The 23,331-nt window shown below is 36.7% G+C and overlaps 1 protein-coding gene across 2 annotated transcripts in view; it reads left to right on the top strand.

Moving 5' to 3' along the window:
- LOC128874440 (uncharacterized) overlaps positions 1 to 23,331 on the top strand; it is a 346,195-nt gene that overhangs the window by 115,515 nt on the left and 207,349 nt on the right. For both annotated transcript variants that reach the window (XM_054119240.1, XM_054119241.1), the window contains exon 3: positions 6,425 to 6,465. The gene's annotated coding sequence lies outside the window, so the exon portion shown is untranslated. The remainder of the gene's footprint in view (positions 1 to 6,424; positions 6,466 to 23,331) is intronic.

Below are 23,331 nucleotides of genomic sequence, written 5' to 3'. Positions count from 1 at the left end.
TAATACGCGGTTTTACTACTGGCGAGGCGTCATCCACGTCCTTGCAAGCGCCGCTCGCGTTAGAACTTATATACGAGCTCGCGCCGCAGGTTATCCCGTAATTAGTCTGTGTACTCCGCCACAACGATGCATGCTCCTTTTCCTAATTTTCTTTCATCTACGCCGATCCCCTGCCGCGGGTTTTGCAACGGTAATTTTTGCAACGACTGGCACGTGATCGAAGGGAAGGGAATTGGAGATCTTTGAGGTCTTTGTGGTTTTTGGGACGAAGCTTGGAGCTCTTTTATGGCCGGGATCATTGGAAATTGTAGCGCTGATGCTGGTGTGTTTTAGAGGGAGATATAGGTACTGCTTGATGTAATTATTTTGACTCTTTGCGCTCAAAGCAACTTGGCTACATGCAGATTGTCAACTCCAAGACCATGTTTTTTAGATTCCCGAGTTATGGAATGGTTACGAACCCAGACCTAACCCTGACCAAAACCTTAACAATTTAACTACATTAGTACGAGAAAAAAAAAATAATTCAGGTCTGTAAGGGTCAATCAAAGAATCTCCCTAAAATTATTTTTATCCATTCCTGGATAATATTATACTTAGAAACGTCTCGCATAATCCTCAACGAACCTGGACTTGCAATTCAACATAGGTTTCCATTCTCCCTATCGCGATTGGTCTTCCTCTCCATCTTTTCCCGTCCTCCCCCGCCAGATTTTGCAGGGGAAAAGCGGAATTGCAAAGTAGGGAAGAGCAACGCGATAAAGGACAAGGAGAATTATAGGAAGGGAACGCAAAATGGAAGGAGCGAAGGGTCGGGGTCGGGGGAGGGGGGGAGGGGGTTCAAGTCAAGGTGCGTTGAAAACGCAGAATCCACGTGACTATAAATTCCTGGAACCGTGATATATTTATACGCAGGAATTAATTCGGCGCCAGGGCGAATTAACTTTCTATGGCGTTCTGCCAGCCTCGGAGTCTGTTGATCCGACGGAATTTAACTGCCGTTGAATGTAATTGAAGCGGTCTCCACTCAGCCACCGGTATCTTTATGTGCTGTCTTCATTCTGTTGCGATAAACTTTTTCATTCAGGAAGTGCGGTGCCGCACGTCAAACCAGAAGTATGAGATAATGTATGGGACTGTTGATTCGTAGAGATTCTCAGGTGACAGTATTTTATTGCAGAGAGAACATCGTCACATCATCACAGTTTGTTTATCACAAGTCTTATTAAATCTTTCCCGTTCACACTAACATTGTAGTAATTAATTTTTTCAATGAGTGATCATATCAATTTGGTTTGTAGCAAATTAAGTGAAATTTAATATGAAAGAAAATTTATAATTATACATCACGAATATATGATCTTCCTATGATATTGTATTGAATTTAGTTATATTTCTTAAATGTATGATCAAGGGCAGAGAAATTCCAAAAATTTACTATTTTATTATCGAAATTATATCCTCGTTTTAAAATTCGTTAAAAAATTCTTTTCTATAGGGATTCATTAATAACATTTATAGCATCCAACAATGTATGAATTTTCCCTCAAAGAATTGTTTGATCTGTAATAATAAAAGCACATTGTTCTATCGTTAAAAAACAAAAGTTAATTAGCAGCTGCACTTCAAGAAAAATTACGTTCAGCACCACGTTTCCCTGTTACCGTATTTAACCCTTCAACGTTTTTAATTGCACTCGGAACAATTCCAGGTGGAAAAATATTAATTTCATTTTGACTATAGAAATAAATGTCTCAGCTGTAGCATTTTTACCGCGTGAAACGGCGCTCTTCTAGCTCCATTACATTCACGCCAATAAAGTTTCCACGATCGGAATATCGTTCTTGAAAAATGCAAATTTTTTGCAATGCTAATTTTGTAAAATTTATTTTTTCTCCTCTTTTGATATATTCATAAGCATCGGGTGTCATGTAGATGATCGCATTCGAATTGCATATCCAGTGTAATAATCGATAGGACATGAATGTCCACGATTCGTAATCGCATGCGTCCTGAACCGAACATCATTGTGCTACGTCATTAACACTGCGTTACGAGGCTATAGTAATTAGATAGTATCTCTGATCGATTGCACTTGTAACCAAATCTCTCAACGGACAAAAGCATGACTTGGTACACGATAATGCACTATCGCGGTATTGCGCCCAGGGCTCGTGCAGCATCGGAACCGGATGTGAGACGATTAATCATAAAAGGGGAAAGATGGTGGAGAGGAGCGGAGAACTCGGGATATTTCTTTCTTTCTTTTTTTTTTCTAAATAACGTTAGCCACGGAGAAGCCTCGTGGATTTAAGCCGGATATTCGAGGGATCGTCGCGAAGAATATTTGCGCTCAAGCCGACACGTCGTCGTTGCACTTTGACCCTCCTTTGCTTCGGCGAGTCCGAAGTGGATTTGCAAAAGGGGCGAAAGTTGCGTCTTCTTTTTCGTGGAAATGTGGCAATTTTGGAAACGAGATTTTGAGAGGGAACTTCGGTTTAGATAGGACGGGACTCGCGGCCGGTGGACGATGCATACGAATGCACTTATGAATTTTTACCTCGTTGCAAGGATACCTTGGTGAAGATGCTTCGAGGGAATTCAGTCCGTCGCGTGGGACGTTGCTTCGACGTTCGCCTAAATGGGAACATTCGTTAAATTACAATTAATTTTCATTCAGAATATTTTTCGAGGACCCAATAGGGCTGTACAAATCAAGTGTCTTATTCACATTTATAGGTTATTCAGAAAAACATTTTTTACTGATATTTATATTTATTTAAGTATGTTATTAATTGTAAGGTACGAAGCTGTGCCACGATTAAAGTGCACTGTAATTGTTTTGTAATATTTTTGTGATTATTAGAAGCACAACAAACATTACGTGTGACAATAATTTATATGATTTCTCTAGCTCCTAAGATTTCAATAGCTTCGCTCAATAAACGTTAATAAACATTTCAATCCTGTACCATTTTGATTCTCTTCATCGATAAATATTAAAGAATGAAAGTCTCTTCTGAAAAAATATAAATATGTAGAAAGATAAATTATTCTTGTAGAAGAAGAATGAGAAAGAAAAATGTGAAGATTAAATATATTATTAAAATACAATAAAAATTACTAACTCTGTACAAAAGAATAGCCGTTGGGCATATTAAAAATTACTGCGGTCAAGGTTAATTAATGCTCATTTAAAATACATACATTTATCTATGCTTATATTAAGCTACTCTGTTCTTTGGTTTAGATATATTTCAACTATTTACTTTTTACTTTTAATGGATGTTCGACTAACACCACTCTACCCATTTGAAATTATAATTATAAAGACCCTGGAATTAATGAAATTACTAAAAATTTATTTTCACTATTTGAGATCTATTTGTTTTCTTGCATCGGAGAAAAAACAACATCGAATGACTAACAAATGACTAACAAATTTTGGCATGTAACGAATTACGTATAGAAAAACAAGTAGTCCAAACACGTTAGAACGATGTCATAAAGTATTCAAAAGAAGACCAACCTGTGTTCTAGGTATCGTTGACTCCGTTGTTTGACTTATCGCAGAACAATCACTGAATCGTCGGTATTATTCTGACGCGATCGCTGCGGGTGAAAAAACAAATTGCTAGGCACGAAATTGATTTCCCGCCATTGAATTGCTCTGGCCTACAGTTCAGCTGAAATCTTTCGGCTATGGGTATATGTGTGTAATTGAAATGCAACTGATGGACCCATGAAAAAAAAAGATACCATGAATGAAAGCTATCTTAACCGCGGGGCATCCTTCCGATTTTTCAACTAAAATCGATGCTCGAAGTTCGAATGTCAATCACTTGTTTGCGTTTGTCGTTATGGTGACAGTTATACTTTCGAATATCCAGGGGTGATTTTTAATTTGTGCTGTAGACGTTTTCTTTTTTTTTTCGCAGAATAGTTTAGAATTGGACGCGTTATAGCGATGGGTTTTCCGAAAGGGGCTTTTTTAATAACAGAAACGACTGTTGATATAGTTGTGATGGTTATAGACACCATTATTATTCCATACCATTTGTGTTTCATCAAAAAACAAAATCCTGAAGCTCTTTTTGGGAGAATCTTTATCTTTAAGCGGCGATTAACATCTGATTTCGTTTGTTAATACATTCATAACATCAGAAGGTCCAAGTATACATTTACGTACGAAACTTTGTTATTAAACAATATATATCCATAAATGTTTAATTTATTTCGAATCACTCATCAATTCAGGACCACAAAACTCAATTTTTGTGATATTCAGGGGCTTACATCAATTCCCTTCAAGAATAATTTCCTAAGGAACTTGAATTATTCTTATATAAATAATATCAATTTTATTCTTTCTTTCCTATATTAGAAAATATCATAGAAAATATCAATCGACGTCTCTCGTAGTGGCTCAAAAATATCTCTGTAAATAGTTCCAGGAACAACTTCACATTTTAACTCGTGTAAATATTTAACCAGCAATATTATTTTTTAATCAAACAGAAATCCACTTATGGTAGACGTTCGCGAATTTAAAATTCATGCATCGAGGATCCTCATCCTCTTACCGGTCACGTGTGTAGACATATCGAATAGTCAACGTCCTGAACGTTTCGAGTTTCAGCACTGAAAAAAAAGTGCATAATGTTTTAGTATCGTGCAATCTACCGGCAATTTACACACATTGAAGAAGGAAAACCATAGAGATGCACATACGCGGTTAAAAGTATCGATATACCGAGTGTATCCGACCATTGAAGCAGCGTTAGGGCCACTCATGGAAAAATAAAGTGAAACTGTAAAGTTAAAAGTTTACGCAATGTCTTAAGCCGTAACACTTACGATCTATATGGTAATACGCGGCCTGAATGGTCTCGAAGTGTGCGTGCGAACCGCGGGAAAATGTTTATGCTAAATGCACTTGTCTACTTTCATTGCAGCGCAGCGTACGTGGCGAGCGAAGAGAGTAGCTACAAATAGCGTTGGCGATGAGTAATCTTTCTATGGTTAAATTCCTGTCGTGACGATCCTTGTACTATTTACGATAGTATCGCGAGTAGTTCGAACGCTATTTCGATTACAGTGTTGTACAGAATTGGGGCGCGATTATTTGTTTATTTTGTGTGTCTAACTTTGAAGAAGGTATAGTGGTTGTGCTGGTTTTAATCTTACTTTGTAATAGTAAAAGATGCAATATAATATCACAATAGGACATTACAATTAACAGCATAATATAACAAATATAAATAATAATATATGTTTTACAACAGTAGCAATATTAATCCGTGTTAACTTCATGATCCCTTTGCAAGTAGAATCGGCAGATTATAGGGAGACTTGATCGTAAAGATATATTCGAGTTCGGGAGTAATGGCTTTTTAAAAATTCGTTTCGTATCGAAAACGAGCTCGTATTTCATTTTAAACTTTTGATATATTTTTTAGCGAGAAATAATTTATTTTTCGATTTCATTGAGAGGTACACTTTATACTAAAATTTATATGTAGAATAAATAATTTTCCGAAATTTGGCGTCCAGGGAATTTCATGCGCAACAACGATGTGTTCGTTTCATCATTTTGTTGAAAATATAAATGGAAAATTACAATATTACTGAGTTAAGGTCACGTAAAATTAATAATTATGACACGATGGTGATTTTCCTATGTATACAAAATAGAGTGCTTTAAATTCTAACGTTTTAATTCAAAGTCTTTTAATTTTATGATGTATCTATAAACCATCCAATTGTGTCAGTGCTGTTATATTGCAGTAAAACAGGGGAACCTATTTTTCCTATAGAAAGTATACAAGGTGACAAGTAAATACGTGTAATCATAATTTTTAATTTAGCTGTTAATAAATAGAAAGTTATCCGAAATAGGGTTGTTCAAGCTACAAGAAATTTAAAATAATTGCAATATTTCATATTCAACGTAAAACGAGCCTCATGGCTGTAAATTTCCACCAAAAATCTGTGTTTTAAATTGGCATTGTAACATTTTCATATATGTCGAATTAACATATGAAAAATTTCATCCGAAAAATAATAAAGGCTATAATTGTCTGTACTCAAAATCCTGAAGCTTCTTTTGAAAACTCCTGTACCTAGACTCTTTTCCATGTGGCTAGCATGAGAGATGGCTCTCTGTGCAAGCCTCGCGCGATGTTATGTAGCTTATATCTTAAGTCAAGCGATCCTATGGACACGTTCCAAGTTTCGTCGCGATTCCTCTCCAGCGGTTTCCTCGTAGCGTGAAAACAAACAAACGCGAGTGGGTCTTATTTATACAGATAACTGACTATTCCTCTACGTCCCCGCGTACCTACACCCCGCGTCTAATTTTATTCGAGCAATTATCGATGCACTCTCCACGCGTACACAATGTATTTTATGCTTTTTGTTTCAGACACCAGTGAGTACGAGATCGACGAGTCTCCCCGCAGCGACGTGAGTACCCGCCCGTTAACGTAACCGAATTTAATTGATACCGAACCGGCTTGTTTCGCATGTAAATACGAACTGAAGACAGATTATAAATCATGGGACTTTAACATCCCGCTAATGGACGCTTTTACGATCGTTCATTGCCGCAAAGTGCGTCATAAAGAACCTAATGAACGTCATCTGCGCCGGATGCTATCTTTATAAATTTTGCGCCAGGTAGCCTCACACAGTTGTTCCATTTTACCGCGGTCTCGTGTTTCGCTATGTTTAGTCACCTCGTGTTTTCCTCGCGCTCTATCAGCGCGGCGAAATTTTGTTACAAGCAATCCGCAGTCGCGCGACAAACCGACAATAACGCCGGGCGAATCAGTTGTAACGACGTTCGGTCCGAAAATGAACGTTGATTTCCGAGTTTTCGTTTCATCAGACGCTAGCGGTGTCAAACTACGCGGTAAATGGGCCATTTGGGAAACGAGCAATTTTTCGAACGGTAGAAAAACAAAAATGTCGCGCTGGAAAGCATTCTTCATGCGAGAACGCTCGAATAAATATCGTCCCCGTTCGAAACGGTTTCAAGAATGGATAAATAAAAATACTTTCGTTTCGGGGATTACTGAGTTTTCGAAAATATTTGTACAGCGCAGCCTTCTATAACGCGGTGCCCTTAAAATGCGCTTTCCGTATATCGCGGTAGGCTTACAATGTTATTTTTCTATCAAACAGCTTTACTAGGTTGAATAGTTTTTTTACAACGTGAATTATAGTTTAGCTCCTTATAGGGGTATTTTTGTAGGGCCATGGAGTGAAAATATTTTTGAATATGAAGATTTTCAAAGTGAAAGGGACATTAGGCTCATTAGAAGAAGAATTAGCCCACTAATACTTGATAGTTATGATGAATGTTGATGTTTATCATTTCGAATTGATCTAAAGTTTATAAAATTATTTTTAACATTGTTTTTTTTATTTTTTTTACATACAGGCTTGAACTAAATAAAATAAGTAATGCGTAAACACGTATTTATTGCCTTTTACTTTTAAATAATTATATTTCATAACCGTATTCATCATAACATGACAGAATTTATATAACGTAGACAAAATTAGCTTGGTTTACATGTACTTATAAATATAATGATTTTATATAATCAGGTACGAATTAATCGCTTTAGAGGAGGATTTTTTTAACGATTTTAGCCTTCTAGAAATTTTTAGGAGTATTGCCCTTTAATGTGTTGAGAGGGTATGCTAGTGGAGATATCCCCTCATTAGCTAAAGTTGAAATGAAGCGTGACATTTAAGATAATTAAGCGACCCTGATTAATGGTCGATGCTGCTTTCCTGTCCGACTTTTCGCGCGTTAGAAGACGTAATTGTTGTCCATGGAACGAACGGAAAATTTCCATACCTACGGAAATGAAAAGCGACGTTCGACTGGATGACCTCCATCGAGTTTTTGTCGTCTATGTTTGGATCTCTTCGACGCTCGCAAAAAGATCGTTAGTGGAATCTAGAAATGGTATACCCATGAGGCTTATCGATTCTAATTTACCGGAAAGTCATTATCTTGTAAAAAGCTACCACTTCGCTCCATAATATCGTCTGTGATTCGTGTCAAAGATAACATTTCTCGCTGTGTGAAATATTCATTAATTGTTACGACCCTTGACTCGTTAATTTTGGACAATTAATTTCGACGTTGAGTTTCAAACATGTCGACGAGGTTTCTAATGATGAGTGTTCTTGGCGAGTTTTTGGTTTAATTGTAAGTTTCAAAAATGAATTGTTTAATTATTTCATAGTTTTTATGTGAAGTAGGTAAATATTTTAAGAATATATAAGAATATTGTATTTTAAATGAATCCTGAAATTGTGTTTTAGGCTTTGTGTCTGTTAAATTATTTCTTCATGTAAAAAGATCAAGAACAAGTTTATGTAATATTCGTATGTGAAATTGAATTCTATTTAAGAGTTACTTAAAGCATTTTTTTCGAAATGCTTTGTAATATAAAAATTCATGACAGAGCCATTAGGGACTCAATCATTGTAGTTTGTGCTTTTGGTATAAGAACACGTTTTGGCAGAGTCAAATTAATCAAACTATAGATCATTTTACGAAACATATGGCCACGTGGACTACCAGACGTACATAAACTTTTACTCATTATACAAGAATACGTACTTATCCTAAAATCTAAACTAATATAAGACCTTTCTACATGCTTTCCTTTTCGCAATTTTTCTTTTTACTGTAAATGCCAAAATATGCTCGATAATTCTTTTTTTCACCGTCCGGTTCGTGTTTCATTCAATTTGCGTCATAGAAATACATTTCAGCATCGTTTCATGAATAGTGATCATTCGAGTACTCGTCGCGATCATCGCGTGGAAACGAGCTGCCGATGAATTGGTCAACGTTCGACCGAGTAAGTTATGTTCAGGTGACCACCCGCGAACGGACGAATATTTACACGGGATTGTTAATGTTTACTGCGTCGCGCGCACACTGCGTCGTTATTGCAGAAATGACGTGAATAATTGGCGGAGTAATGCGCCCGCTGAGCTGCATCCAAATTGTTCGACGATAATAATTCTTGTAAAATGAGATAAAGTCGAAATCGCTTCGCCGGATAAATGTGGAAGTTAAAGTGGTAAGATTTAACACCGTTTAAGGAAAAAGTGAAACCTGATAATTGCTAAAGGGGATACAACCATGGGAAGCAGTCATGAAAGTTGAAAATTTTTATCTAAAAATTTACACTGAAATTTTAGACAATGATAATGTAATGGATTATTTGGTAGTGTATCTGGTTGGTCAAGTTTGGTTAACTTAAAGTGTAATGAATTTACAATATGAATATATTTAACTATATTGTGCAATAAATGTAAGCAACTTTGGTTTTGGACATATTTCTTTGATATTTTTGACAACTCCAATTTCAGAATCGACACAAAACTTGTACTTTCGCAATATTTGATGTTCTTCTTTGATTATTCTGATGTGATTTATGCAAAACCAATCTGAACTACTTTTTACACACTCACACTCGTATAGAACACTTTAAAAGGGGAAATAAAAATTGATCTTATTAAACGTATTATACATTATTACGTATTAAATATATTATTAACATTTAGTATAAGCGTTACACAAAAATATAATAAATTCCTTACACTTCAAATCGACCAAACAATGCACTTGAACAATCACATGCACATTACCAAATACTCCATCCACCTACTACACTCAACCGATGTCGATTTATCCTGCAACAGTTGAGACCAAGAAAACCCATCGTTAGTTCAATAGGTCGCCTTAATATTCGACTTGATATGCATCGTTGGAGCGTTACACAAATTGTATATCCTTAATTTTCATGAGCCCTTCTGTCTTTCATCGAGTCGTTTCCGTCATTTTCGATTGTAACGAACCCGGTGGGAAGAGGCTTTTTACCCAGACAGCGACGAAAGATGGATTTACGAGGCCAAAGCATCGAGTGGACCATTAAATCGTAGCTCGAGCAATTACATCGGTCTCCCCGTGTCTGATGATGTTGACTTAAGCCACGCTCTCAACGCGATGGTCAAAGATGCCGTTTATTATTCGCGATGTTCTGAAGCGATACAAGGAAACCGGCCTTTACCTTGCTCGAGTGCTTAAGGAGTCGAACGAGTACTCCGAGATTATTGGACGCGGACGACGAAGGCGTACCGTCGTTATTAGTAGAAACAGAGTCCGCGGCTGGACGCCGGTTGAGACAATGTCTGTCTTATTTGGAATTGAAACGAGTAATTTGAAAGGTTTTAATGATCAGCCGGTGGAAGGGAGGGTTGAAATCGGAGCGTCGTAATTGATTTCCTTTGGTCGTGCTTGCACAAAGACGAAGCTCTCAAGGAAATCCATGATAGGAAGTGAACAAACACGGGGAGGGAAGTGAGTTAAGGGAAATCCTCGCGGGTGTCTTGTTAGGTTCTGAAAGTTCGATCTGCTTGGCGAGGGGGTCTGGACCTACGTTTGTATAACATTTTCTCCTTGACGTTTCTTTCACCGGTGCATATTGCTACGATTTCATCGGTTGACATTGGGACCACCCTGTAGCGTTCAAAATTGAAGAGAGTAACTTGTAATGTGTTATACGATGTATTTAGCAACTTTGTGGCAATTGGAGTATCGGTATCGGAATAAGATTTACTTTTCGTCTCTGGATGTGAAGTTTCCTTAGAATATATCACGTTCATCGAATAAATTACTAGTTCAATTTATGAAATCATTTAGAAATTTATACGAAGATAACTGCAGAAATTAAGATGATAACAATTATTTAGTTCCCAAGAATGTATCATTAAAGAAAAGTCGATTCAACAATTCCGAGGCTTGGCTCCAGGTATCTTATTTTCACCTGATACCGTTCTCATATATGCAATAACAGGAAATTAAATCTACTAACAATAATGTTTACACGGTATTAATACTCCAACACAGTCTCCACACAGATCAAAGTAACATCCCCGTTTCCAAAATTGATATATCAATATCGAAAAGTACAAGCTACCCCTCAAGTTCATCGTAGCAGCCTCGAGCGATTTTCATGCAATAAAAATAACCGATCCGTGGCCCAAAGAGTACCAACCGTAACTTCGGTGCACCCTCGTCCGACCTCGAGGTCCTAGAACTTTATTTTCGATAATTTCCCGTGCCCCCTTCGTCGCCACGAAACGATCCTTCAAGTGAAATCCACTTTCGGGCTCTCTTTTCTTCCGTGGCGTCGGTACACGGTCGCCAGCTCTTGCTGCCTACTCAGCTGCGGTCAGTTTCAGTCGAAAGGAAGTTGTCATCCGAAAGAGTCCCGCAGGAAGGACTTCCATTTTCCACGACGGTGGCAAAGGGTGCGAGCACGGAGTGGTGTGACGCCTGGGGAGGTCTGGAAGCACCCACGGACGCTATTCAGCCGTAACAAAAGGCAATCACCATAGAAGTGGTAGAACTGGGACCAGCCGTCATAAGTTATCGGAATCACGTCGATATTTTGCTGAGAATTTCGACGAGAACGAGTCGCCCCAGGACCCGTTCCACCCCGACACTCCATCCACGCGACTTTAAGGATCCTCGTCCTCAAGGAAGTGATTTCTTGAGTGCCGTGGAGTTATTCATTCAATCGGAGACTCCTCGATGATCGATACAGTACTTTGGAAAATTTTTAACGGGACCACTTCCAGAGAAGATGGACAATTTCAACTGTTACGTGGTAATCGTCGTTAGTCGTTCGTGATTTTTTAAATCATTAGTGGATCGCGAAGTTCACGAAGTGGTGGCTGTTATTGTTTTGGACTTGTTGAATGGAGTTTTTTTGTTTACTTTAAATTCTGCAAGTTTTGGACTTGGTAGGTGAAGAATGACTTCGCCAGTGGATAAGTTTGAAGTCGAGTAGATTTTCTTGTAAGGAAACGAATCGACCTCTGTTTTGTAGAAGACATATTTCCAATGGAAGTGTCTTTGGGTATAGATAATATGAAACTATGATTGTTTATTAAAAAATTGTATTTCTCAGTCAGGCCATACCAGGATAATTAATTTTTCCCAAAGTATGAAGCCATAATCACATGGAATATTACAAGGTATCAGAACAATTTTTGGTTAATTTAAACAAGTGCCTTAGTCTAATCGAAATATGGATGACAATTCTTTAGAACCATTTATCAAGAAAATAAAGTCATTCTTCTTAGATCATGATAAACTTAACATTAACCGCAATTTAGGTAATTAACGAGGCATTTATTATTACTTTAATCTATCATATTGGAAAACAGTAGTTCTTCCATCTTTCAACATAAATAAGGTCTGCTTTTGTAAACCATGGTAAATTCAAAATGGAGTTATTTCCAACTGTGTTAAATCGAGACGCTAATCACAAACGAGGATATATAAAATAACGATAAAAATCGAAATGTTTGATCGTCATCGACTATGTATCGATGGTACGATATCACGGGAATATTTTGATATTTTCAGTTCCGAGTTGAAATTCAAACGTTTCCAGGTGGCCGAGAGTCGTGGGAAAATATTTTGTAAAAACATCCCTGGAGACAGAAGCGAATCGGAAAATATGTAGGTAGCAGCTCCGTTCGAATAACGTCGGCTTAATTTTCGAATTCTGTTTTCAAATGGCGGGCCCGTTTAGTTTTCCTCCTGGTGGCTGGCAGCATTCCTTTCTGTGCGTAACAAAATTAAATTCTCCGTCGACGGATTGGTAACCGCCGCATTCTCTTGCGCGTGGAAAAACTAATTGCACCGGCTCGTCTTCAATGAATTTTCCCGGCCATTATTCAGCTGGGAACGTTGCCCTCGAACGAAAAACCGTACGCGGCATGTGTCATTTCGTGTAACCCCTTCTCGAACTGAAGTTGATTGACCATTTTCATGGGTATAAATTTTTAGCCATTCTCCGATCGTGTTGTACAAATTTCATGCTTTTTGGGTAGGATGATAATTTCAAAATCTCGAAGAAACAATTGTATCGGTCAATTGTATTCATTTGGAGAAAAAGATTTGATCTAATTTAGCAGTGGTGATACATTAGATGAGTAGTGATGGAACAAATCGTGTTTGTAATATTTTCTTTCTTTAGTGACACCTTGAAATTGTTGTACACACGGTACTATTCTCAATGTTTCGTTCTTTTAACAATACACCTTTTCATCTATTCCTATTTTATCATTGCATCACTTTAGTTCGAGATGCTTTTAATTACGAAAAGAATACACGTGGCGAAAAATGTTACAATCTGTGAGTGAGAAATTAAAAGGTCGCAAACATGACAGATTTTCGTGCTTGAGGTTATTCAACTTTTGCGGCGTAAAATACAACACAGGACTGCGAGTATTATCGCAGATAATAGGACAGTCTTTTGTTGACCAATGACGCGTGAAAGTGGGAGGTGTTCCGCAGTTAATCAAGATTAAAGAGATTTATTACATGCTGCTTCAAGAGACTCTAATTACAATTACTGCATTTATTCTTCGAGACTATTACGCTTGAACTGAATTGGAACGAAATCCAATTGGATATTTTAACTTACTTTTTTACTCGCGTGATAATGTCATTCGTGACAAAAGCTTCGTCGAACAATAAAGCATTAAAACAGTTAGGCAATTAGCAACAAGACAATTAGATAATATAATCCTATTTATTTTTCAGCGTTGTAATAACACCAGCGTTTCTATTCCATCACAACTTCCAAAAAAGAACTATCAAAAACTGGGAAGGTTTGTCAGGACGAGTTTCTAGGATTTTTAAAGTTTTAAGCATTACGCAAATTAAATTTTCGCGGCCAGGTTGCCCATGCGCTGGCAGAAAATAATTGCCTAAACGTCTGGCAGAAAGTTTTGGCCATTACGTTATGAATCTAACGGCGTGTTCGACGTCCCCGCGATCGAGACGAAATTGGACGTCTAAATAAATAAAAATACGTCGGCAGCGAGATGAATTTTCTGTCCAGTTCACTCGCAAAAGGAAGAAGACAAACAAAGAGGATGAAAGATAAATTGGAGTAACTTCTGTCACTCGCGACTCGATTAAATATTGCAGAATTTATGCTCAATTTCGGTGTGTGCGTTCCAGAGACGTTTTCACGAATTCACAGAGAGATTGTGATAAAAAGTATGTTGTCTTTTGTTGTCGATACTCATTTATTTAAAGAGAGATCTCTTGATATCAATTTGTTTATGGATATGTGACTTTTAAATTACAAAAATGTTGAAAAACATGGAAGTAACAAAAATTGTGCTTTTGGAAATGAAAATTTTGTCCCCTCTATTTTCATATTTTTTATGCTAATTCACAAACCTCTATAAATATAACAACTTCTAAAACTTTGTTTTATATCATCTATAATTTAATAGTACTAAATTTTTGGCTTTGATATAAGGAATGGCCATTTTTAAAGTCGAATAGTAGTAGCAATGAAATATGACGTAGTTCTTTGACCGAACTAATGAACAATTTTATACAAAAATTTGAGAAACAGAATTTCATACCTTTGAGAATGTTCACAGAAATAAATTTTTATCATATTTAAATCCAAGTACAATTGTAATTTTTATTTACAATTATACTTATGTAATGCCCAACTAATAATGTAATAAGTATTTTCTGTAAGTGCTTCACCTGTTTTGAAAATCGACCCATGGAGCAAGTTTTTGGGCAAAACTCGTAATCGATTTGCTCGTTCGAAAAACAACCTACGTCGCGAGTGTAAATTACAAACATGACGCAATTTACGCTGGTATTGATCGCAAAAATTTGATACCGGTGTTCTTTGTACCTTGGACGTAAAAATCCCTTAAAATGTTACAGGTAGAAAATTGCTTTTGCCAGATTTAATAACAGTCTAGCTTTCGTGAACGGCAGGACAAATAACGCCATGCACTGCATTGGTTTTTACTATACCGTGCTCGCTACTGATTGCGAAAACAGTTCAAAGTTTAGCGCAGAAACGCGATTAACGTTTGCTTCATATCGTTCAGTATTTTTTTGAAGTTCAATCGAATGAAAATTCAGTTCCCCTGTTACTGAGAATGAGTTGCACAACGCTGACAGGTGTAAAATAAAATGAATTTTGAAAATTAAGGATCATACAGAAACATCTATAAAACATTTGTATAATTTAATTAGGGGTTAATGTGTTTTATTAATATTAATTATAATAATTGGGTACCCTAGAATTGCTCTAATAATTTAGAAACATTCTGTGCTACAATATATAATATAATTATTTATACAATTAAATAAAAATATTTAGTAACTCAAGTAACAACAATAAATCAGAAAATAAATCTATTCTTTCCAAAAATGTATACCTCCTTAATGTATTCCAATTTTTGTATCTCACTCAATTTGTCAATTCTTCGCAACATAATTGCAACGCTTACTCAAACTCCAGGCTTTCGAATACTATGAACGTCCGATTTCGTTAATGCGAGCCACAAACCGAAGCAGCCAGAAAAGTGGATTTCATTGTACCTCAAAGACAAGCGCGAGAAATTTCGCGTTTAGCCAAAGAAGAAAAGATTTTCGCTTATTCTCTGGGGGTCTTAAGAAAAGCTGCGAACATTTCTAGCCAACTTCCCTGACAAACTTACCGTACCCCTTTTCAAAGGCGCTTCCCTACCGAGTTTCCCTTGATAAAGTTTTACCTTGACCCACCGGGCAGGTCGGGGATGAAGTGCAGTGAGAATGTGCGCAACTGGTTGGCTGACAACTTTCCCGACACGTGAGAATTGCAGATGCTGCCGCGGCTCTTGCTTTTAAATGTCTCTGCGAAGCTGTTAGACGTTGTGCTTGTTTCTTCTTTCCTCGCTGGTCTTTTCTTTCTTTTTCATTTGTTGCCCGAGGTGCTCCTAACGAGTCGTGAACTTGCGAGCGTGAAACGAGCAGCGGCCATCGCGATTCGTTTTGTCTTCGACGCGGCTGCATTGATTTTTCAATAAATATTGCCCAAGGTATTTCTATGCAGTCTTTGTGCAAGCTACTCGAAAGCTGAGGAGTAAATGGTTTCGTTTGATTTTAATATTACATATTGAGGAAAGCATGATAGATGAGGTTTAAGGAAACATATTTAGGTTTTCTCCTCGGTTTTGAAAATTGAAAATGAATATAGATGAATTAATTTATAAATAGGTGCGGTTAAAATTTCTGTGGCGTTTCATTTCGGTTCCACTAATGGACTCATCAGTGGCCTCATTTATTTATAATTAAATCCTTATTTATAGAATTTTCCTATAAACTCTGTTATTTATAGAATGCCCTCATAAACTAGATTCTTTGTAAAAATTCAATTGTCTTATAAAAGTTTCCTTTAATAACAAAGATTTTAATATTGTTTAATAATTATAGCAGCTAATGATTCTATATATTAGTATATTTATAAAAGAAATACATTCCTCCACTGGAAAAAGAAATACCATTTGAAATTACAAATGCACCGTTGCATTTCCACGAAAAACTAGGTTCACAGGATTTTAGATCTCTTTAAGCCATCTCTTCCTCTACCATCCTCTTCCACCTGCAATAAACAGAAAGCCCTTTGGCTCGTATCAGTTTCTGAAACCGTATACCATGCTGAAGCTTTTAAAGTATCGCATACTTTATTTCCCCGACCAAGTTATTTGGGTCTAACTAGTTTGAGCGCTCCGAACTACTCGCGCATGTCCTCTACCTCGTCTTGATCGCCCCTGATTTTCGATCCACGTGATGAGGTTGGGAGCTGCGTGAGAAGAAAATTGAAAGTTTACCACGAACTGGGAAAAGTTGGCTGCCGAGGAAGTTGCGGCAAAGGAAATTTTGAAGTTTCGCAATTCTTTACGCGTTTGGGGGAATAGTAAATATGAAAAGTAGTGACGGTGTGTCTGGTGGTCGAGGAAGATTTTCGCGAGAATGCGGTTGAAAAATTCGCTCAGCATTGTAAGTTTTCGTTGGCATCGTTTTTGTAGAGGTGAAAGCTCACAATTAATTTCATTCACCTTCCTTTGTTAAGTGTAACGAACATAAAGTGATAGTCGAAGTTGAGGACATTCGTGCGGACAACCAACAAGTACCAATTTCCATTTATGTTTCTAGACAATAACACATTTGTACTTTAATAAGAGGTTTCGGTATTTCTATATACTCTCGTGTTATCCATAACAGTATTTTATGGGATGAGGTTTACTGCCGTCCATAGATATTAGTACACCTGTTACATTTATATTAAATGTAATATTTATTGTAGAATATTATTTTACGTTGTTTTTATTTTCTGGGTTTAATTGAAATACATTTTCAGCTGTAAATATTCATCATGGTATATGGTATTATACAGACTAAACCGAAATACTACTATTCATAGCAAGATCATCCCCAAACTAAAGCTTCTACACGTTGCTTCCCAATAGAATCAATTTGACTACACGAGGGTTGCGTGTTCCGCCATTTTCCGTGTACTATATTTTCACAAAAACACATTCGTTCATAATATTTTCGCGATTCTATTGTATGTTTATTTTTCGTTGCATCGCGATGTATACCTAGAACATTCCAATATTTCTTGTCAAAGCAGAAAAATAACGTTTACTGCTTGACATGTTCGAATATACTCAACGTATTGATGAATGGATCAACGTAGATTCATAAATGATGCCTTTGTCGGAAAATAAACGAAAGACAATACAAAAATAATATTGAGACAGGTTTCCTAATTATTTATGGCTTTCCAAAAGAATTCACGAAACATATAACAGCAAAATTACATTCCCCATCATTGTTTAAATAATAAGTATTGTTAATAATTAATTTAACTATCGTCAGAAATTAATTTTTAGTTATTTAGAATAAATCATATTATATTTTGCATATGTAAAGTATTATATAATATCGTTTTTGTATTCCCGTTCAAAAGGCGAAAATAACTCGGTTTCTCCGCCGCGTACTAACACTCAAAGCATCGAAATACCACGAAGCGACATCTAAAAACCAATCTTGAACTCGTAAACACGTCAGATTAAGGATTTACTCGTCGCGACGCGCGTGTTTATTTTTCATGATTAAGGCGAAAATGTCGGTAATTGCCGGCAAGCGGTGCCAACAACAGCAATAGTTGGGTCCGTTCGATACCGCGTGTAACGTCGCCGTACAATTTCACTTGCCAAAATGGATACGCGATTTCGATTGCGTTTCATCGGTTCGTTTCGTAGGCGTGGTCATACTGAAATTTTTATCGGGTTTACCCGGTGGCTCGACGACGGCAAATATAATTTTACACCCGTGCGGAATAGCGACCCGTTCATACAGAACGAAATGAATTTGAAAAAAAAAATGCTCGTCGTGCCGTTGGAACGCTTTTCAGCCGTGATTCGATGGCGGGGAATTGTTGTTTAAATCGAATAATTTTGTTTGATGGCCACCCGAATTGCGGTCGTTTGTCACGTTTACCGTTCAGAAATGCTTACCCGCGACCGGACGTGGACGAAACTTTTATCTGGATGAAAATTTAGGGCTAAGATTAAGAGATGTGCAACTCTTGTTGCGTTAACTGTTCAATAAGAATTATCAATCTGATTCATAAACTGAGATTATGTTTTAGGATGAGTGAATATCAAATTCCCTGAATAATTTTTCAATCGAATATCAATTTGTAGATGTACCTTTTCATGACGTTCATACCTGTTATTTTGTATTTAAATAAGATTGTACGGTCCGTTTCAGTAAAAATAGTGATAAATATGACAGGCATTTAAAAGATTTCTTGTTTGTGAACGTTTTCCTTTTGAGTATATTTTTTTTATTCATTTTTTTATTTTCAAAATTCAACATTGTTAAAACTAAAAAATATGTTTTTTTGTTTTTTATCATCTAGCTTTTCATATAGTGTTTCTTGTTATTGTATTACACTGCGAATTTTGTACATTCATATCTTTTGCAAATATAAGAAATATATAAAAATATGAGCAAAATATACAAGCTTATCCGAACTGAAAAATATTAATACCATTACTCTAATTTATAAAATATCAGCAAACAATCTGTACTTGTTTCCACGTTAGGTACGCCATTCATACAGGCACATAAAATCCGCAGTCCAATTATTAAAAATTAGATTTGTTTCACCGTCACGAATGATGTTCCCAAAAATGGTAATTGCGTTTCACTCATCGGTTAAAATTCAGAATATCTACAAATTGGATGAAACAGGTGCTCGGTATTTATTTAAAACAGCGAGTAAATAGAATTTAACAAGTGTTGAAAAATCGATATTTCTTCTAAAGATAGATTACAGTTTCAAATACGAATAGTGTGTTACAAATGAAAGTTTAACGATTCTGGACAACAATAGCAAGGCCAGACAACCAAAGCGCGATTCCATTGCATTTATACTAAGGACCTATTTACGGTTATCTTTACTCGTCGAACAAGTAATTCTGTTACCACTGCAATTGTGTTCTCTAAGGTTTTCGGTCCCCGCGACGAATTTCAAAGCTCGTTCAATTGTATCTTTTAACGAAAACCATCACGTGCTTTCGTCACGGAACGCGTTCCCGCGTCTGCCAAATGCAACGCACGATTTAACCTGCGGGATGCATCAAACGCAGCTGCGTTTCTGTCGAAAGATGACAAGCCAATTAAACGGCGCGTTATATCCTCTGAGCGTGATCATTACGAGCCGCGAAGCGTCATTAGTAACCAAAGCAAAGAACCGTCGAGACGCGTATTTGCAATTTCTCGAACGCTCCGAGGTGCATCGGATAACAACTTGCAGGTGCATTCTTCCATAGTTGTATAACCTGACGACAGGGACGTCCTAAACACGGGTCCAAGGCACCGGATATTGGGAAATAGTCTTATCTAGATGGAAATTTAGAGCAATCGCTAAAAGCTAAACAATTTTCGATTCGGAATTATTAAGAATTTGAATTATAAAATGAAGTGGAATTATATTTTAATGTTAGTGAATATGGGATGTATATTGCAAATGTATCACCAAGTCAATAATAATTGAATAAAATTGCATGACTTGCTGTAGTCTGAAGAACAATAAATACAATGGTGTTATTACAGGTCTTCCTTCTGGATATTATTTTTATTTATCTGTTCGAACCTGAATTATACGTCGTAAAGTTCTTTTTCTTCTCATGAATTTTCTAAACCCTTCCCCATTCGCTGGTTCAGAAAACTCTTCATCAAGTTTATAGTTTCAATTTTGAAATCGCTATTCGTGAAAATAAACGTAGAGCAACGAAAAACCTGCGACGAGTGCCGCGAGATTTAGGCAGGGATTCGTTGATTTATAGCGTATCGCAACAATGGGCGGCGCGGGAAGACTCGAAATGCTACGATAATTTCTGCCCCGTCATCGGTTTCATAAAGGTAACAAGGAACCCCCACAGGGCTGATTTGTGCTAACAATAGCCAAAGTTCATCAAAACGCGCTGAATGCGGCGCTAGGGTTTCGGAAATTTTGAAACTCCTCTAGCTCTGATTCCGGACGATTCCGGATCCCCATGTTGGCTCATCAGTCACACGTGACTATATAATGTCCATTACACGCGGAACTGGCGAATGGATTAAGCAAATCGGCTCACGACGCGCGTAACATGCACGTACGTTCACCTAGACTCGGTCACCCTGCGTGAACACACGCGCGTCTAGTCCGCGCGTACACACACCTGGCCGCGTGTATCGTAGGCCACAGCACCGGTTGCACCTAGTATCGGTTAGAATTTCCCAAGCTACAATAATTTTAGATACCAGTGACCATAAATATCTTTCGGTCGGTTGGTAATTTTAGGCTGCACTCTCTGTAGTCTCCTTGAATACGGCAAACAGAGAATAGCCGCTTTCGAGGGCACGAGTTGCTGCGGACCGCATCTTGCCCTGGGCAACGTTGAAGTTCGAGACGCTACTAACGATTGTCTGCGAGTTCTCGGCGATTTCACGAGATAATTGAAGAGCCTTATCTCTGATGTGTCTGGTGGGCGTCTTTTATTTTTACTGGTTTCAGTGTAATTTTCGTGATTTTTTGAAGACATTTAATATTTGGTAGGTTTATTTGTAGCGATATATTTATGTAACATTTCGGTAAATTTTCAACTGGCCTGGTCGATTTGGTTTAAAGTTACGTACAGTATTGTATGTGAGTGAAATGGATATTATCGGGTTAATTAATTAACCGACTTCGAAAAGGAGGGGGTTATTCAAACGCAGCTCATGTGCATTAACCTAATACATATTATATGTATTGTTGACATTGGAGGGTAAATCGATAAATCGATATGCTGATACAATTAATTCTCTATTTCAAGAATTCTTATTAAAAATTTCGATTAAAGCATAATCGTGTTATTTTAGACAGAAATTCAAAATACCATCATACTTAATTATAAAAATTTAGAACGTCGACAAATAACGTCGAATTGTAAGGAGAAATTATTGAGAAATTTTTAAAATGATAAATTATATATAAAGAAAGAACTTTAAAAGTAGACTAAAAATTATTTGACTTCCTGAACATATATATTTAAAGAAAGAAAAAATCAGTATGTCATCAAATTAAAATACACAGAATATTTGTCCAGTTGGACACAAACATTTGAAAACAAAATAGTTTTGACTGAACATTCTTTAAAATCAAATTTATTCTTTGTAATTGAGTTTAAATTATTAACCAAATAATTCGTTACACAATATTATTCGCCTAATTACTTATCCTACAGATATGATTTAATTTCTTTTTACTCAACATTATTCTAATACTGTCTACGTTATTTCTTAAGAGCGCCGCAGCTATCTTGTAGATTATCATTCTATATACACTAGCCGGATATTATTTTTCGGTTATGCAAATAAAACTGTGGCTCCGTCGGGAGCAATATGCGAATTCTCCGCAATGGGGAGGGTGTAGGGTTTTATATCCGTGGAAAGAGTCGAAGAAGTGAATACAGGATGAAAATATGTAGGTCAGAAAGTTTCGCGGGAGCCTTAAACTCGCGAAAGGTTCTCGAGATATTTTCAATGCGTGCTGATTTTCGTCAATTTCCCGCAGCTTCGTCATTTTCTTGTTTCCAAACAATCTAATCGTAAGTGCTTTTATATGATGCAATTTGTGGACCACTTCAAGCAATTTTCTGATAAGAATACTATTCACAGTGTGACAATACTTCATCAAATAAAACGAAGGGGATATATATGAACAAATTTTGAACACATGCAGTTTGAAATATTGTTTACTAAAAATTCCAAACAAGCCTTTGCTCGGTACTAACAAATAAACTTTTTCATTTTAAATTATTAAATAACAGTGATATTAACTATACAACTATAGTAAATATAATGATTAATATACCAGTTTCGCAATAATTGACTGTGCTTTATGTTTGTAAAACTAATTATAATACATCAATTCGTTATAAAAAACAATTCCGTAAGTTTAAGAGAAACGTTGCTTTTTAATACTTTTTAATACTTCTTTCGTCTCTTAACGATGTTCCGTTTAATTAGAACGATAATTGCGCGCCAACGAAAGCACATTCGAGCGAAACATCGAAACGAGAAATTCGTGACGTTTAAAACGTCAATTTTCATTAAGATTCGTGCTCGACTCGCATGAATTTAGGGCTCACCGTTTATTGGACACATCGGTGTTACTTAAGGAACGGTGTATTAATAGTTCGACATTCTTCTCTAAACTCGTTGTCGGTTATTGGAAATCGAGAACCAATTTGATGGTATACTTAACCGTTTGAGTGACAAATACTTAACGAGCCAAATAGTTTCGTAACCGGGTGATCTATATTGCTTGTCTTAGTTCGATGAGTCATTTGTTTGCACGATGTGCGAGTAAACAAGATCACACTCTCCCGTATATTAGTTAGTTTATTAGAAGCGTAGCTGGTTCATGATCTCCTTTGAGTCAGAGTGTCGAACAAATTGGCTCGACTAGTAATACCAACAACAATTTCACTTATCGAATTTTCAATTTCACGTTTTCAGTTGTAGCTAACTGTTATAACTTAATGAGAGTTTCAAATTGCAGTTTTTTCGAATAGAAATAATTCGTTTACAGTTTTACGTTGGTCTGCTTTTTGGTGAGTTCTCGTTTTCTTATATTTTTGGCGATGAAAATATGGGAAACATTGCACGATTCACCACGGTTCAATGAACTCACGATACAATGCCTATTATTGTTTGGGTCAGGTAAGTATTGATGCGCAAAACTATGTAGCGATATAGTAAAAATAGGAGATGCAGTGAAAAGAAGGGGAATAATTCATTCGCGTGGATATTCAATAAAACTGAATAAAAATTTTCGCGGGGAAAAAACATTGTATGTGAAAAGGAAA

Source organism: Hylaeus volcanicus, chromosome 3 (assembly GCF_026283585.1).
Source record: "Hylaeus volcanicus isolate JK05 chromosome 3, UHH_iyHylVolc1.0_haploid, whole genome shotgun sequence".
Classification (NCBI taxonomy): domain Eukaryota; kingdom Metazoa; phylum Arthropoda; class Insecta; order Hymenoptera; family Colletidae; genus Hylaeus; species Hylaeus volcanicus.
Note: the sequence above shows the minus strand (reverse complement) of the source record. Positions and strands in the feature narration are given on the sequence as shown.